Source organism: Mastomys coucha, unplaced genomic scaffold (genome assembly GCF_008632895.1).
Source record: "Mastomys coucha isolate ucsf_1 unplaced genomic scaffold, UCSF_Mcou_1 pScaffold14, whole genome shotgun sequence".
Classification (NCBI taxonomy): domain Eukaryota; kingdom Metazoa; phylum Chordata; class Mammalia; order Rodentia; family Muridae; genus Mastomys; species Mastomys coucha.
Genome location: NW_022196896.1, coordinates 1,830,024 through 1,844,555, shown reverse-complemented (window position 1 = coordinate 1,844,555; position 14,532 = coordinate 1,830,024). Strand labels below are relative to the sequence as shown.

Below are 14,532 nucleotides of genomic sequence, written 5' to 3'. Positions count from 1 at the left end.
TTCTAGTTTCTCCAAAGTACAGTTATGAATCTTATACATCCCATGCAGACCAGTCATGAAAAGACTCTAATGGTGGCGATGAGACTTGCTGACTAGGGTGCTGAACAGAGACGAGTTTCTTGAGTTTGCTTTGTGCTCTGCAGACCCCACATTTTGAGCTAAACCTGGTAATGTTCTCAGAATGGCCAAGAAATGGAGACACAAAGCCCAGGCCAAAAACATGCCCATTGTCTCATAAAGCACAAAGAAAAAAGAAAAAGCACAAAGAAAAAGAAAAAAAAAAAAAACAGGCTGCTTTATTGTCATTATAAACAAACCAGTAATAATTTGGAAGGGATGTTGATGCTGATCCAACATCCTCCATCAAAGCAAATTAGACTTTCAAGTGTTTCCAATGACATGGAGCTGTATAAGTTAGGATGCTGCTGCTGCTTGAAGCTCAAACCTCTCACTCACTTCATGTTCTTGACAAAGTCCTCTCATTTCTTGATGGAATGTTTCGGCTCAGGGATGGCCTCTACAATCATTTTCTCCTCAAAAGGAGATTTTGCCAATGCCCAGGTTCTTTCCCCGGTCCTTTTTCCCCCAAAAGAAAGGGTGTAGAGAAATAAGTGCACTCTGTTTATTAGGACTGAACAAAAGATCACTCGACAACTCCTTCCTTCCCATTCATGGTGTCCATAAGGGAGAAGACAAAGCAAGCCAGTATAAGCCATGGGCAGAGGAGCAGAACCTGCTCTAGCCTTGGCCTTTGTGACTTCTGTGCCAGCCTCCTGGATCCTCCTGGTGAGTTTGGCCAGCTGGTCTTGGGGAAAGTCAACTTTGGGGGTACACTGATAGATCAGGGGGATGATTGTCTGTCTTCCCACTGTGGCCACCAATGACAGGCACGTTGACTCGAGCTGGATCCAAATCCTTTAGCTCTGCCACAAACATGTTTGTTCTGACGATGTCACACCCAATATCTTGTTGGGGTTGTACACGCTATGCTTCTTGAAAACTCCTGTGATGGGGATAGTGGAGTTCACTGGGTTGGTAATGATGCAAACCATGGCTTCAGGACAGTGCTGGGCACAAACAGCCATCAAGGTAGCCACAACGGTAGCATTGGTGTTGAACAGGTCACCCCGTGTCATTCCTGGTTTCCTGGACACTCCAGTTGGGATGTCCACCACATCACAACCTTTTAGGCAACCTGGCAGCTCCTCTGGTCTGAGGTAGTCTTTCACATTTAATCTGGTCTCAATGTGGCTCAGATCTGCTGACACCAGTGTATAAGCAGTATGGTAGAGGGTCAGGCAACTCACTGGGATGAAAGGGATTGCCCAATGTCCTCAGAATTTCCCAGTACAGCTACTTTAGCATTGTTCTGTGCCAAAATGCTGAAGCTGCTGCAGAAAGCAGCAACAGCAGAATGGCGAGTGCAGACATTATATCTGGGGCTGACAGAGCCAGGACCTACAGGCACAGGAACTAAGAGGAGACCAGTGACTCCATCGACTTCCACTCTGCCATATGTAGATCTTTTAAAAGCCAAATAAGTACCTTTCAAACTGAAAAGCCCAAGAAATATTTCTGTGAAAGACCTAGGACATCCACTTGAAAGATAATATCCAGTTAGGATAACACCAATCACCATTTGGCTTGAACAGATAAGAACCTTAATTTTCTAAGGATGGTGACAAAACTATTTCCTATGCAAAGATATGAGGTGCTCAGTTCCTTATCATACTTGCAATTAGTAAACCCATAATGTCATATTGTCATTCTAATTATCAGGTGAAGTTAGAGGGAATGTGAGAGAAAATTCAATTCTTCCTCGAGGATAAATCATCCAGAAAACCCGAAACTAATGAAGATCCAAAACTAATGAAGATCCAGCTTTATAAACGAGGAGAGGGTCTTCCTGTGTTCATAATCTCATTATTAGATTGCTTTTGATTGGCAGCACATTCCAGCTTACTACTGATTCGATAATAAGACTACTTCATTTATCTTCCACTTTTTGGCCACTGTTTTGAAATAAGCACATAATTTTTAATTATAATTCCCTAAGATCACAAATACAGTACAATCTCAAATAATTTCAGGAAAAGTATAGTTCTGAATTAAGACTACTAAATCATAGAAATATAAAGGAACATGCTAAGAGAAATAGATAAATCTCTGAAGAAGACAAGAATTATGTAACATTTCAGTGTGTATACATATTTCTACCCAAATAAAATCCTGCCGTGACTGAAGTATCTTTTAGCTTCTGACCTCTTCTCTAATAATTCAAATAAATCTTGCTTGAACATACATACATACATACATACATACATACATACATATATAATTAAATTATCTAATGTATAAAAATAAGTTGTGTATTTGGTGTTATACCCTGCATGGAAGCAAAGGAAGAAATCTGGGGTCAGGAAGTGTGAGATCTTGATTCTTACCCATCTTGTCATAACATATCCCATGATGGTGTCTTCTTTACCTGTACTGCATGGCCTCAGGGTCTCTATTAACTATGGATTGTGACATTAGGTAAATGAGTTAACACACTTCTTTATACTCTGGAATTCTTCACAGATATCTATAACTGTGTGTCTATGCCATCCAGCAGAGGGAATCAAATAACCTGGAACTGGAATTACAGGTAGTCATGAGCTACCTGAGAGGAGTGCTGCAAACTAACCCTGTGCCCTTTGCAATACCTGTTCTTAACTGTTGAGTCATCCCTCAGGCTTCTAACATTAAAAACCATAAGTACCTGTGGTAACTTGAAGATGTTTGGCACTATTAGGAGGTAGGTTTGGCCTTGTAGGAGTAAGTATGTCACTGTGAGGGTAGGTTTTGAGGTCCTGTGCTTAGACTCTGCCTATTGCAATATGGAGCCTCCTCCTAGCTGCCTGTGGAAAAAAGTCTCTCCTGGTTGCCTTTATCATTCTTACAATGTTTTAGTGTGGAATGTGGCTTTTTTTTGCCCTCTTCTGTGGAGTCTGCTTGAGGCTAAGGTGAAGAAATTCCGATTGGTTGCATTGAGGAAGAGATCCAATAAAAAGCCTAGCATAGTCTCTACTATGAAGAGTGTTTTGATTGATCAAGCACAGAAAGCTTAGAAAGGAAAATTACAAAATATATGATTTAAGTAATAAAGGGGCACCAGGAAGTGGAATGGAACTAAATCCTGTGTTCAAGGATATTAAATGGAATTAAGGGAGTAGAGACCTCAGAGGAATATCTTACCCAGCCAAGCTTATTGTTTATTTGTTTGCAGTTCAACAAGGGCTAGTTATATTATGTTAGGCATTTTTATTACCTGGTTATTGCTTTCATTTGGACTTTTAACCTGAAATGAATACAGCCTAGAAATGGAGGGCATACCAGTGATCCAGATCTTGAGGCTAGAAGACACGGGCTTTTGATCCATATCTTGAAGCATGGTGGCCACGAAAAGCTTAAGTCTAGGTATAGTGGTACATGCCTCAAATCTCAGGAGACAGAGACAAACAGATCTCTGAGTTCAGAGCCAGACTGGTATAGAGCAAATGCCAAGTAAATAAAGGCTTAAGTCCAGGCATGGTGAACCATGCCTTTAATCCCAGCATTCCAGGGACAGAGGAATGCAGATCTGAGTTCAAGGTGAGTTTAAAAAGCAAGTTCCAGGACAGCCATGCCTAGGATAAAGAAGCTGTCAGAGGCCAGCAAAAATCATTGGTGAAGGTGCAGTCTCAGTTGCAGTTGACATCCCAAGACTGAAGGGGGTCATGCAAAGAAGTTCTGAGTTGACACTATGAAGTAAGCTTATGAGAGACTATCGGTGAAGCCTAGTAGTAGAGCAAGATCCCAGTATATTGGATGTCAGTACAATGTGATGACTACCAAGAATAGCAGCAGCAGTGGAGTGGAGTGGAGTGAACTAGAGCCTAGAGTGATACAAAGGGCAGAGCTTGAGAAGCTACCCAAGCCCTTTGGAGGAACCTGAAAGATCATCTTTGGATCTCAGACAGTGGAACAAGAAGCTATGAAGTTGAAGTTGCCTTGGAATCCCCAAGAAGTCAGAGGTATCAGAGCTGTAGAATACTTGCTAAGGAAAGCTACTAGTAGGAAGTGGAACAAGCCCAAGAAAGAACTGTGTTGCAGTCAACAAAGCTAAAAGGAGTTGGGAATCAGACACAGAGATGCAGAGTTTGAAGTTTGCCCAGCTGGTTTTCTGTCTTGCTTTGGTTCAGCATTTCCTCATTATGACATTTTGGAATAGTAACATATATCCTGTGCTAGGATATGGTGGAAGTATGTGATCTGCTTTGGATTCTATAGGGGATTACATTTAAGAAACTACATAAATCTCAGAAGAGACTTTGAACTTTGGACGTTTAACATTGTTATAGATTATAGAGGCTTTTGAAAATGGACTAAATGTATTTTGTATTATGCTATGGCTAGGTATAGCCCCCATAATCTCACAAAACTATGTGGCTAGGGAGTGGACTGTGATGGTTTGAAGATGCTTGGCCCTTGGGAAGGGGCACATGGGAAGTCATATTTTAGTATGTGTTCCTTGTTGAAGGAAGAATTTCACTTGGAGATGGGCTTTGAGGTCCTATGCTGAGACTCTGCCCAGTTTGGAAAGGAGCCTCCTCTTATCTATGTATATAAGACAGTTTCTCCTGACTGTTTTCAGATCAAGATAAGAACTCCTAGGTCCTTCTCGTACCATGTCTACTTGCCTGCTGCCATGCTACCAGTCATGATGATAATGGTCTGAAACTCTGAAACTATAAGCCAGCCTCACTAAGATGTTTTATGTATAAAAGTTGCCTTGGTCATGTTGTGTCTAAACAGTAATACAAACTTTAACTAAGACAGTAATTCACAACTTCTAATATACAACTATACTGTCAATATCTTATTTTGGAAATACCATATCATGTTTATAGCATTTGTTAAATATATTAAATTAAATATATTAAATTATATCTTTAATCTTAATTTCCAAATTTACAGATGAGCATGTAAATTAGTTGCAGTCAGAACCATAGTTAAGAAGATTTAGCAAACCTTATTACCATTCCACATTATCTTCTGACTGACCTTGAATCATAGGTCATATGGTAACACAAAATGCAAAGAAATCAGAACTTTTTCCTGTCAAAATATATGGTATATTTACTATGTCTAGTGATGTATACAGGATATAAGTTATAATGATAGCAGAAATTCCTACTCTGAAGAATCCAAGGACAATCTCCATAAGTTTTTACTCATAACCACAAGCATGTTATGAACAGTGAATTTGCATGCTACAGTAAGCTGTAACAGTACGGTCTAAGGGAAACCTGATTTCTGGGAATGTAGCTCAGCTCATATGGAAGCTAATGTGAGCACAGCCTAATCACAACATAGACTGACCATTTCTTTACAGAGTGATTTTTGCGGGACAACCTTAGATTCTCTATATTCAAAAGGAAGGAAGCACTTGTGTGAGGTAGGCAAGGGTCCTACAAGCTGTTAACAATAAGTAAGCACTAGGGAGAAGATCTCAACTCTAACTTTAGGTTTCAATGGTCTTAAAAACAAACAAAAGACCTACAGTTACTATTTTCTTCAATAAACAGGTGGGAAAATAAATCAGAGAGAAATTAATGGATGCTTTCAAGACTTACAGTTCACAAATTGATTTTCATAGGTATTCAAACAGACACACATTTGTTCTACAAAAGTAGTTTCACTCAATTCTGAAAGGACACTGGATGATATTGACAGGTGCCCAATGCAAAAGTCCATCAACAAGCGTTCATTGACCATTTAACTCTGCAGAGCAGTGTACTAAGTACATTGTGATGCCATAAAAGAAATAGAAAGTATGGCCCTGGTCCTTGTAGAAATTAAAAAAGGCTTCCTCATTGTTACTGGTTTAGATTTTATGAAAATCTACCATTTTGTGTGAGCAAGGAAGTATGCTTACTTTCTTAACCCAGTCAAGAGGTAAATCTATTCCTAAGTAATTTAAGTAATGAATGATTCCCCTTCCTTATACTATATTTATTTTTATAACCATGTGTCAGTTTCCTCTAGAAAATTAATTACAGATTTAAAAAAATACCAACAAAACCAAACCAAGCCATTTTTTTTCTGTTTCAAATGGCAGGTGTGGTTAAGATAATCAGAGTTTGCAGGCTAGGGAGATGGCTCAGTGATTAGAAGCCAGCCAATCTTCCATAAGATTCTGTTTTGATTTTCAGCATCAACATAACAGCTCATATGTAACCAGGATTCAACGTTCATTTTGGCACAGCAGGCAGCAGCCATTCATGGGTATAGAGACACACCCACAGGCAAAAAATTCAAACATATAAAAATTTTAAAAAATATTTAAGGTAATAAATAGGTGTTTAAATCTAATGATCTGGAATCAAACTAACCAACAGCCTTTTCCCATCTCCACTACGGGTTGCCATGTGACCTGGGGGACCAACAACCTTGTCTGGCTTCAGATCACAGACCCCAGTTTTGTTTTTTTAATAGTTATTGTGCAAATTACACCATAATATTTTGAAATGTTCATTATACTTTCTACTATTCCCTTATTGGAAATAATTTCTGACAATTGTCTGAACTGGTATTTTTGTTCCTGGAATTTGTCAGAAGTCCACAGTGTCTAAATTAATATGCTATTTCCATGGTTATATTGGAATTATTGGCAAAAGATGACATTAAAGTACATGCAAAATTTGCCCCCAATTTCTCTCTCTCTCTTAACTCTTTTCTAATACATCGTGACTTTTCCACACATAAAACAGACAACTTTTAGGACACTTGATTTCGTTGCCTAAGTGAAAGGTTGACACATAGAAATTTATCAGAGTTGTGCTACTCTGCTAGCTATCCTACATTACCGTGACAAATACTATTTTAAAGTTTTATTTCAGAGTAGTTGTTGAAAAGTAGATGTATGTACACCGAAAAAACAATCAATGAACTATTGTTTTCATTCCTTCAGTCTTTGTTATTTTTCATACTTAGTCATCGAGATTTGAGGGTTTTATCCTACTGAGAACAGTTGCTTAGCAATTATGAGGCCTTGGCTTACATCCATGGCACTGAAACAATGGAAAACTATAGCCATCCACAGCTCAGCATTAACAGTGGGTGGGAGCCAGGATATCTCATAAATATCAAAATCTTGAGTATTATATCCCCTTATCTAAAAGGATTCAGTGCTGACACATGATCTACATATATGGTCTTTTGTGTCCTACTTCATCTCCAGATTACTCACTCTTTTTGTCACTGGAATGATCACCTGGCGTAATCAACTTATAAGGAGAAAGGGTTTGTTTTGGCTTTCAGTTTTGAGAACTTGTCTTTTCTTGGTTACTGTTGTTGTTTCAGGTCTGTGGCAAGGCCATCCATCATCCATCAGAGTGAGTGTGCTATATAATGATCACCTCATGGCCCAGTACAAAATAAGAGCTGGTGACCCACTTTCTCTTTAAGCTCATGCCTTCCAGAGACATAAAGAAGCTCAGGTTCTTAAAGGTTTTACCATCTCTACTCTTTAGAGACTCCAACTTGTAAATATCGTGCTACCTTTCAATAGTACATTCTTTAGGATAAGTCATTTGGGGCCATTTATGAGACAAACTCTCTAATTCAACACATGACTATATAAAATAGCTACCAGACCATATTGTTTAGGATGCTACAAGAAAACAAATATACACATTTTTTATATTGACTGTTTTAACACCAAGTTCTCAGAATTGGCACAAGTAGAACTGTGGAATAGCAGGTCAACAGTATGTAGCTATTCCAGATTCTTTCCGCGATGCTTTTTATTCTTCAATAGTTTCTCTGTCATATCTCATTTTTCTTTAAATAAACAGAGAACACTGGACTAAAGCACCAATATTCCCCTCTGACAGTGAGACTGTGCTATATGACCTTGAAACTGAATGTCTTGGTGTGAGAGTTATTGAGCCTTCTCCACTATTGGTTATTATCAAAATAATTAAGGAGCATGAGATTTAAAGCACCTGTATGTAAAGCATTCAGAAATGGGCTAACTTGTGCTATACTCAAGGAATTGTATTATCACTAGCATAGGATATAGCACACACACCATGGTATCATAAATCCAGATGCTCCAGTGGAACAAATAAGCAGTACTGAATTAGCTTTACATAGAGTTACAGCTGCCCTCAATCTGGCAGTTTCTTGAACTCAGCAGGTCTCCACTGGTCTCGGATGACAACTTGGGGCTCTCCTGGGACCAAAATGAAACTTTTGCTCTTGTATATACTTGGAACATGTGGGGCAAAGATTTTAGTTTAATGGATTGTGAACTTTATTTATAAGTTTAATGTATGACACAGAGTAGAAACTTTTATGTACAATTCAACATGCCTATGAATCTATAGAAACTTATAGATTTCATATCTATGTCCATATAGGTATTGGTATTTATCTAAGGAGGAGATTAGAGAAGGAAACTACTATAGGTTTTATACCCATGACACAGAGGCATACCCCCACTGATTTGTGAGTCAAAGCAGAAACTCAAAAAACTGCTTCTTAGCTCTTATTTTATGAGTTCTCACCTTCCACTCGATTTTCAGTTTTCAACTTCTTTAAGCTCACATGGGACTTTCTGTGATGTCTGTTCCTCTTCTTTTTCCTCTAGGTGACTGCTGGTGGTAACACGCTCACTGCCAGTTACCTTCTAGGTTTATAAAAGAATTTCTTACTCTGTTTAATAAATATGAATGGATCTAATGAGTTTTCACAATTTGGAGAGAGCAGTGAATATAACAGGCAAATTTTTCCTATTATTGCAGATTTGCTACCTAACATAATGTGGACACTAAATGAGAACTTAGCTTAAATATTAGGTGTCATTTCGGACTATGTTATGAAGTGAAATAAGAAAAACAAAGAGATATGGATGATACAACAAAGTACATATATCTGATTAGTTTTTGGAAAAGCACCAAAGAAAGTGAATGGCATACATGAAGAACTAAACTAATTCAGCAAATGAAAAGCAAAGTAGAAAGTTGGCTAATTTAATCTAAACAAAGAACTTAATATTCTCATTACAGTGAATTTAAAGCAACTGAAATATGAAAAAAATTATTTTACATAAAACCTTTTAGCTTGCTATTTGTATCCAAGAATATATATATATATGTAATAGAAAATTATAAATTTTAAAGATTAAAATTATAAAAATTTTATGTATGTGAGGGGTGGGTATGGTATGCAGGTATAATTGTCCATGTATGTTTGTATATCTCCATGTGAAGGCCAGAAGTTGATAAACCATTTCTGCATATCAAGTACATTTTTGGCATTATTTCTTTTTATTTAGTTTTTCTTACCATATCATCATAATTTTTCATAAAAAATAATAGCCAAAGTTCACGTTTCATTTTAATATTAATACATGTCTTTTACATAATTTCCTACCCTATATATATCATTTTGGTTGTTTTTGGTTTTGCTCTAAATACATATTTTTGTAGTAAAAACATATAAATTTACAGCCCCTTTTCTGAGGTAATGTCTATCTTGGATGTTAAGTTGTATGCAGCAGAAGGATAGATCTGTTTTTACAGTCATTCTCTTAGCTTGTGCCCTTTACAGAAATGCAGACTTAATGTCATCTGTGGATCCAGCCTATTTCTAGCCACTTTAAGAGATAGAAAATATGCCGGAAGGTGGTGGCACATGCCTTTAATCTCAGCACTTGGGAGGCAGAGGCAGGCAGATTTCTGAGTTCGAGGCCAGCCTGGTCTATAGAGTGAGTACCAGCACAGCCAAGGCTATACAGAGAAACCCTGTCTTGAAAATCAAAATGAGAGAGAGGGGGGAGGGAGGGAGGGACAGAGGGAGGGACGGAGGGAGGGACGGAGGGAGAGAGGGAGGGAATATTTCTTAGCCTATTCGTTGAGTGGGATACTATCAATACATGACACTCACAATGTTTGTACTTGCAAAGTTCTACCAAATGAGATATGAGGGGATGCATGGATATCTGGGCACAAGACTCCTAAACCTGGTATCCACAGAGGCAAAAGTTTCACAATCATAGTCCTGCTTGCAATAGCATCAGCAACAGGCTTCTTCTGTGGAGCGGGGCCTTCTTCCTCTTCTGGGATTCTGAGGTAACCGCTGACCTGACTCTGTCACACTGTCTCTGTATCCTGTTATGCCTGATGAAACATTGATTGTTGTACTTTTCTCCTGTGCATAAATGCCTTTCAAGTACTTCCTAAAGATGTAATCCGTCCTTACAGTGGCCAGGCTACTTGGCTGCAGTCCATCTAAGCCTGGGGACATCAGTAAGGCTAAGCTGTTCAGTGGCCAGGAGCTGAAGTCTAAGCTTTTTTGTGGAGATCTCCTGTCAGAAGAATCAAGCTCTCTGAAGTGTTAGTCAAGGAGACATGCAGAAGAAGAAGGTGACTGAGACAGGGGGCTTTTGGGCTTTCCCTCTACTATGTCAATCAGGCTTTTTTGGAAAGAGTTAACTTCTCTGATATTGCCCGTACAGAGGCATCCTCAATAACATCTGGTTTTGGATTTGTAGTGAAGCTCTGAGTGTTTCCTGTAATCAGTCACGCTGACTACAATACCTTGACTTATCTTCCAGGAGGTAGGACTTTATGGATTTATGAGTGTTGCCTGGGCTTCATCATGGCATAGGAGCATTGTTCTTTGAACAGTTTGTTGGTCATTCACAGCAGATAAAGATTCCCCTGAGATGGCAAATGTTTCCCTGAGCAGCAGTGGTCTAGCTCAGACTCTCTGTAGGAGACAGAGCCCGACTTTCACTTATTTGACACTTGTTTCAAGCTCCTTACTGAGTGAAGGACACAGGATTACCTAGTGGCACTGAGATGGACTTATTCCACTAAAGTTTGGCTATTAGTAGGAACATAGCCTGAAATGGTGACCAGTTGCTAACCTTTCACGGAGGGAGGGGCTTCACAACTGCAATAGGGCCTGGTCTTCCCTTTCAAATCTACACACTGTCCTCTCTGAGACATAAAGTTCTAGGTTGGACATCTGAAAGTGTGTGTTTTTGCATATTGAACTAGATATTTGGCTCAGTGGCAGTAGCATTAGCAACAACTACAGTTGGAACTCAGAGAGTTCCAAAGGTTGGGCCTTCATTGACAAAGCTGATCCAGACTTTCTGTTAAGACTGTTGTCAGCAGACGCAAAGGGAAGGACCTCAGTGCACAGCTTCTGGATTTGGCTCCAGCCTGTGTTGTGTCATGGAAGACTCATGATACTTGACTGCTTTTCTGAAGGTCAGAATCATAGCTAGAAAAAAAAAAAAAAAAAACACCTTTGTCTTCCTGATTGTCCTAGACTCCATCACAGTATCAGCTCCTTGAATATAGATTGCCCATCACAATTATGATCCTGGGATCAAGCACCAATTGAGGACCTTGCATACTGTATTCTTATTGAATAACAACTGACAAATGGACAGATCACAACACTGCACAAAGGCAGCCTACAAGCTAGGGTCACATCTCAGAGCCAATCTTTACCCTTAAGTCTAGTAGGTATATTGGTATAGCCATTCAAATATCTAACAAAACAGACATTTTTTCCTGACAGAGTTTTTCTGTATAGCCCTGGCTGTCCTGGAACTCATGCTGTAGACCAGGCTGGCCTTGAACTCAGAAATTTGCCTGCCTCTGCCTCCCAAGTGCTGGGATTAAAGGTGTGCACCACCACTGCCTGGCTCAAAACAGACTTTCAACAAGAATTAATTAAAAGAGATGGGAGTGACATGTCATACTCATCAAAAAACAAAACAAAACAAGAAAACAAGATGACACACATTGAACCTCACACATTGATTGTCAGAGATTTCAACACTCTCACCAATGGCCAAGTCGTCCAGACAGAAAGTAATTATTGAACTAACATACAGTATGACTCAAATGGACCTAATAAATGTCAATATAACATTTCATCTAAACAAAAAAGAATATACCTTCTTTTCAGCATGTCATAAAACCTTCTCCAAAATTGCCTATATTTCAAAAAATAAAAGCAAGCCCCAATAGATACAAAAATTGAAATAATCACTTGTCTCTTATCAGACAACAATGGATTAAAATTGGATTTCAGCAACAGCAGAAAGCTTACAAACTCATGGAAACTGAACAAGTCTTTGCTCAATGACCACTGGGTTAGGGAAGAAATAACGAAAAAAAAATTAAAGACTTTCTAGAATTCAATAAAAGGGAAGACATTACATACCCAGCCTTATGGGGCACAATGAAAGCAATGTTAAGAGGAAAGGTCCTAGCACTAAGTGCCTTCATAAAGAAATTGGAGAGATCTCATACTAGCAACTTAAAAGCACACCTAAAAGCTCTCGAACAAAAAGAAACAAATATATTCAAGGGGAGTAGACAGCAGAAAATAATCTGAAATGCATAAAAAAAGAACACTACAAAGTATCAATGAAACCAAGAGCTTTTTCGTTGAATAAATCAACAAGATTGACAAACCCTTAGCCAAACTAACTGAAAGGAAGAGAGACTGTATTATATTCAAATCAACAAAATCAGAAATTAAAGGTGAGAAAATAGGGACAGACACCTGGGAAATTCAAAGAATCCTTAGCTTTTACTTCAAAAGCCTGTAGATTAGAAGATCTAGATGAAATGGATGACTTTCTTGATAGATATCATTTATCAAAATTAAATCAAGATTGGGTAAATAATTTAAATAGTCTTATAAACCCTAAGGGAAAAAGAGCAATCATAAATAGTCTCCCCTAACCCCCCCACGGGGGTGAAGCCCAGGGTCAGATTATTTAAAATAGATGAATAAATAAATAATTTTGTCGAGTCTATTTGTACACTTGAAAAGTTTCTTAGAATTAGTATCTGGTAGTATAATTGATTTTAATCTTAAATATTAAAACAATGTAAACTCTCTTTCAATAGGATTAAAATACATTAAGCCTAAAAGAAAATATTTTAAAAACCCCTTTGAAAACATCTACAATTTGTCTGTATTCCTTATACTTTTATATATTTACATGTTCACTGGTCTTTTAAAATAATTCTTTACTGATCTATGAGATGTCTCAGCCAGAAGAGGCATTTGTCATGACCTTGATAATTCTCAGGCCCCATGTAACTGAAAGAGAGAACTCATCAGACACTTCCTATGGCCCGTGTGTATGTACCCACAGGTACACACAAATATGAGAAAACCGACAAAACAAAACACAACAAAATAAAATCTTCGAAACAGCAGTTCTGTTCTGTAGGAGAGTCATGAGTAAAGGAGAAATGATTCTTTGTGATTTAAAAAATGATTTCAGATAAAATGATCTCCCAGAAATTCAGTAAGACCACCACAGGTCATTGCTCAAATCATTCATGGCTCCTTTACAAATAAATAATGGTAAGTATTTCTGAAAGAAAGATGATATTTAGCTACAATGGAGCTCCCCAACTCTGTACTTACAGCATTATTTTGTGCAATCTGGATCTCCATTTGTCCCAGAAATCTCTGATCCACCTGCTTACTCACAGTGCCCCTATATTCTCAGAGAGCCCCTTCAGCTCAGTGAGGAATGCCATCAATAAGCTTCAAGGTTTTATTAGTTTATCTGACAAATGCTGATCTCCCCTGTTGGGTTTAATTTGCTGGTCTGTTATTGTGGTTACTCCCATTCATCATCTGGTGACCTTTCCTTCTCTGTATTCTAGAACTTCTGTAGCATCAATCCTTCCATGTTCTTACCTTAGAGAATTAATTACACAATTTTTATTCTTGATAATTATGGCGTGGATTAATGGCTATCCTGCAATCATATGGAGACAGCCAACGAATGTTACTAGAAGCCTCAGTGTAAATTTTATTTCCTTGTCTTGACTTGGAGACCAATGTGAAATGGTAGTTTCTTGCCTTTGATATAAGCAGAGTGCATGGTGACATGTCTTGGTTACTTTGTTTTCTTAGATGCTGGAACAAAAATATAATGAACCTCATTTAGAAAAACAGATCCACAATCCTAAACACTGCCTTTGTGTTCACTGGAATGAAAATGTTTCCTTCAGAATGTATTTTTAAATAGAACTGTGAAAATAAAAACAAAGAGAATTTCCCTTCCTCATGTTAAGAGACCCATTGCTTATTTTTTTTTCCAAGAGTGAAGACTGAAAAACTAAAGAATATAAAGCCACTGAAAGCAGGCATCTGAAATTAAATTATTCAGTCTGGTAAGAATAAAAACAGTAACAAGCCATCACTAAAAATGCTGTTATCCTAAAAACTGTTAAACTCTCTCAGATACACATCATACCTTATACATCATACCCATTTATACACCTACCTCTGACTCACACATTTGTCTACATAAGATATACCAATACAAATACCTACTCATAAACACACTTATCAAACTCTCACCTACACCTACACACAACTTCCCAGACACACATCTACCTAAACACACATCTATCCACACACTCATCTACTATCATATACATCTAC

The 14,532-nt window shown here is 38.1% G+C and overlaps 1 protein-coding gene and 1 pseudogene across 8 annotated transcripts in view; both read right to left on the bottom strand.

Annotated features, from left to right (window-relative positions):
* Lingo2 (leucine rich repeat and Ig domain containing 2) overlaps window positions 1–14,532 on the bottom strand; it is a 1,215,328-nt gene that overhangs the window by 269,783 nt on the left and 931,013 nt on the right. The gene's annotated exons all lie outside the window — the stretch shown is intronic.
* LOC116088931 lies at window positions 453–1,639 on the bottom strand (annotated as a pseudogene).